The sequence below is a fragment of the Physeter macrocephalus genome, chromosome 14 (genome assembly GCF_002837175.3).
Source record: "Physeter macrocephalus isolate SW-GA chromosome 14, ASM283717v5, whole genome shotgun sequence".
NCBI classification, from domain to species: domain Eukaryota; kingdom Metazoa; phylum Chordata; class Mammalia; order Artiodactyla; family Physeteridae; genus Physeter; species Physeter macrocephalus.
Window position 1 is genome coordinate 127,069,954 of NC_041227.1, and position 4,051 is coordinate 127,074,004.

Here is a 4,051-nt window from a genome sequence, read left to right on the forward strand (position 1 = left end):
CACAGGTTTGCAAACTGAGGCTCAAGGGGGAGGGAGGCTGCAACTTGCCAAGTTCTCCAGCTGGGCTGTGACTGCCTTTCCCCATCACCTCAGCCCTGGGTGGGCAGCAAAAGGCCAGAGGAGTGAGGGGCTGGGAGGCCTGGAGGTTCTTGGTGCCCTGGGATGACCTGGCCTGGGCTCCCTTGCCCCACCCCGAGCTCCTGATGGTCTGGGGATGAACCCACTCATCCGAGAATCCCCTGGCGCTAAGCTCGGTGCCTGGCACAAAAGGTGGTTGAAATCAAAACCTAATCAAAAGGATATATGTGTATGTGTAACTGAATCGTTTTGCTGTACACCTGAAACCAACACAACATCGTAAGTAAACTACGTACACTCCAGGACTTCCCTGGCGGTCCAGTGGTTAAGACTCCGTGCTTCCACTGCGGGAGGCGTGGGTTCGATCCCTGGTCGGGGAGCTAGGATCCCACATGCCGCCGGGTGTGGCCAAAAAAGAAAGAAAAAAACTATACTCCAATGTAAAATAAAAATTAAATTAAAAAAATAAAATAAGTTACAAGGGTATATTGTACAATGTAGCCAATATTTTATAATAACTATAAACGGAGTATCACCTTCAAAACTTGTGAGCCACTCTATTGTACACCTGAAACTTATGTAATATTGTACAACAACTATACTTCAATTTTTTTTTTAAAGTTAAAAAAAAAAGTAAATGAAAGGAGAAATTTATTTCCTCGGCTGCACCAGCCATGTTTCACATTCTCGTGGCCACACGTGGGTAGTGGCAGAGAGAGTGGACAGTGCAGAGGTGGTCCACTTGCATCACTGCAGAAGGTTCAGGGGACCGTGCTGGTTCAGACATTCAGCCGGGGCAGGGGAAGGTGACTCCTTTGTCCGGGCAGAAGCGGGGTGCCGCTCCCGGAGCCCAGGGGAGCTGCCTGCCGTGCACGCTGGGTTCTTCCTGTCCGGGGCAGGGGCGCCCCCTGATCTAGTTTGCTTGGCCACTGGCTGTGGGCGGTTTGTATCACGAAGGGTCCAGCGGGCCTGGGGCAGTGGTCCAGGCCACCCTGGTGGCCCCAGGTGGGCAGTTCTGCCCTGCTCCTCCTCACCATCCCTTCGCGTCTGCTCAGGTGGCTCTCCTACCTCCTGCTGTTCGTCCTGGACCTGGTCCTTTGCCTCCTCGCCTGCCTGGGACTGGCCAAGAGCTCCAGGTGCCTCCTGGCCTCGTGAGTAGCCCCGCCTCTGGGCCTGGGACAGGAGCTGGCCAAGGGTGTGGGGTGACGGTGCCACCATCAGAGAGATGAGGGCCTGGCAGGGCTGGGAGGCTATAGTGGGGGCAGCAGCCACTGACTCACCATCTGGACACCAAGCCAGCACCAGGCTTTCTCCCACGTGTCCCCTCCCTCCTGGGCCTGACTGTTGAGCAGCTGAGGCGTGAGAGCCACTCGCTTCCTCAGCTTGCGCCCTCGCTGCCGTGTCCCTTCGGCTCAGGGACCTGTGCCCCAGGCATCGCTCCATACCCCTCTACCAGCAGTCGGCGGGGCGATGCCAGGGCAGGGGCTGAGGCTGCCCTCAGGGCCACTGCAAGAGTCTGGGGGTCGGGGGGACGAGATCATAGCTGAGAGGAGGGGCGCGGAAAGTTGGCGGGGTGACAGCCATCCCGGGGTCCCCCGCCTGCCGGCCTTGGCCTGGATCCCACCGGCAGCTGCGTCTCTCCTAGGGTGCTGTGCTGTGGGGTGCTGGCCCTGCTCCTCAGCTGGACGTCCCTGGCTGCTGACGCTGCCGCGGCAGTGGTGAGTTGGGGGGCCTGGGGGTGCTGGGTGGTCTGACCAGGTGGACCGTCTGTCTGGTGGTGCCTCGATGTGCCCCGTCCAGCGTCCCCGGGGCAGGGCCAGCTGCCAGTCTCAGTCCCTCACCTAGAATCCCAGAGTCTCAGGACTAAAGGGGCTGGGCTCATCTGTGCCAGCCCCCTCCCCCTTCAGATGGGGACACAGGCCCGGGGAAAGGAAGGGGCTTGCCCAGGGCCACGTGGCATTTCGGGGCAGAGCCAAGATAAGACCCTGAAGCCAGATCCCTTTCGCACCCCGCCGGCCCGTTCCCAGCCACGGCTTGTGAGGACGGGCACCGATGACCAGGTGCCTTCTCTCTGGGTATAAAGAACCAACCAGGTCTGGTGGGTGTGGGCGGGGTTTGAACCTCAGGCTGGAGGAGCCCTCCAGCTTCAGAAGCACACTCCCGGGCCGGCTTCCCCGGTGTCAGGAACGTGGAAGGTGGCGTTTCACCTGCTTCCCGTCCCCTTGCCCTTGGACTCACACACACCCACCATCTAAAACGCAGTGGTGTATGTTTCCTGATGTGGTGCCTCCAGATGTGAAAAAAACGAAACCAAGCGCACGCGCGCGCACACACACTCAAGGTGGGTCAGGAGGGTGTGTGTGTGTGTGTGTGTGTGTGTGTGTGTGTGTGTGTGTGTGTCACAGGGGGCAGGATGCACCAAGGGATTTCAGGGAACCCCTAGCTGACATAAGGGCCACAAAGTAACCCCGTGACCTGCATCCGTTCTGCCCTTTCAAGCTGGGGAGAAAAGAAAAGGGCTCACTGGAAACCCTCTTCCCAAATGCGTGCCTGGCCCCGTGACTTGGGGGCTGGCTGGTGGCTCTGGCCTTGGCCACTTTGCATCCATGACGCCCCCAAAATGAGTAGACCCTGGTGCAGCTTGGCTCAGAGTAGCTTCGGGCAAAGCTTGTCCAGAAGGGGGAGGAGGTGGGCATCTCCTGTTTTGTCTCCCCTCCCCCCATTCAGTGTCCGCTTTGGGCAGGCTGGAGCCTACATCCCCAGGGCTGAGGCCCCTCCAGATACAGGGAAGAGCAGAGGAGGAGAGCGCAGGTCATCCTCAAATGCATCCTGCCGTCTTCTGGAGCTGGGTGGGCTGTACATGGTCTGGGGAGAGCGGCTGCTGGCCGGAGCCCCGCGCACAGCTGCCTGGCGACAGCCTCGCCTCCAGGACGAGAGTGGGCCCCGGGAAGCTTGCATATGGTGGGCCCCTCCCCCATCTGCCTTCTCAAAGCAGCGATGGCCTCCAGCTGGCCACCACGGGCTGCCTTTTGGGAGACAGCTCCTTCCCAGCGGGGACTTCAGCTCCCAGCTGAGGGCCCCGGGATGCCAGGGAGCTGGAGAGAGAGGCCATTTCCCTAATTCGATTAGTCAGGCCCTTGTGTGAGAGAGAGAGAGAAAGAGAGAGAGAGGGTGAGGGAGTGAATGGGCCTTTGATGGGGCTGCAGATCCTGCTGCATTTTAATAGGAAGTGGGGGGAGAAGGAACCAGGCCCTCAAAGGCTATTGTGGGGAGCTTTTGTGTGGCCACTGTCCCTGCTCTCTGAGCCTGTTTTTTGGGGGGTGTTTTTGTTTTTGAGATCTGTGGGACCAGAGCTCCAACACTGCCTTCCCGCTGCAGGGATGGCCTCACCCCCTGCCTTCCCGTCCCGCCGGAAAGGGCCTCCATGAGACAGGAGCGGTGCCCCTAAGAATGTGATGGGGAGGGAGCTGGGGGCTGGGGAGCTGAGCCTTATCTACTCGACCACCCCCTGTGCAGTCAGGAGTGGAAGGCAGAGGTGAAGGGTGAGGGGCAGAGAGGAGAGAAAGCGCCCAAGGAGAAGGAAGGGGGAGAAGTGGATTCCAGGAGAGGAAGGAGGAAAGGGTCACCCGGGTGCTTTGGCCGCAGAGTACCACTGACTGAGCCGAGGTCTCCCTGGGGATCCGCCACGGAGGCACGGCGGGCCCACCTCACCTGGGCCCTGACCCAGTGAGGGTTGTTTTTTTTTTTTTAATATATCATATAATAAGCTTATTTTAATAGTGCAAAAAACAATCTGCTTCCAATCAATAGAGGAAAAACTTCCAAAGAATTTTATAAAAATAGCCAATACTTTGAACAAATGCCAAAGCAAATAACTAGGTAAATATTACAATTATATACTCCAAGCCCAAGGAGCCTGGCCTCTGGAACCCCCCTGGCTGGGTCCTCATCCCCTCCCCCCCCCCCCCCCCCC

General features: G+C 58.6%; 1 protein-coding gene across 1 annotated transcript in view; it reads left to right on the forward strand.

Annotated features, from left to right (window-relative positions):
* Nucleotides 1-1,116: 1,116 nt before the first annotated feature.
* The window catches only part of TTYH2 (tweety family member 2), a 16,140-nt gene continuing 13,205 nt past the window's right edge, over nucleotides 1,117-4,051 (forward strand). Inside the window, exons 1-2 of the mRNA XM_055090279.1 lie at nucleotides 1,117-1,229; nucleotides 1,724-1,796. The gene's annotated coding sequence lies outside the window, so the exon portion shown is untranslated. The remainder of the gene's footprint in view (nucleotides 1,230-1,723; nucleotides 1,797-4,051) is intronic.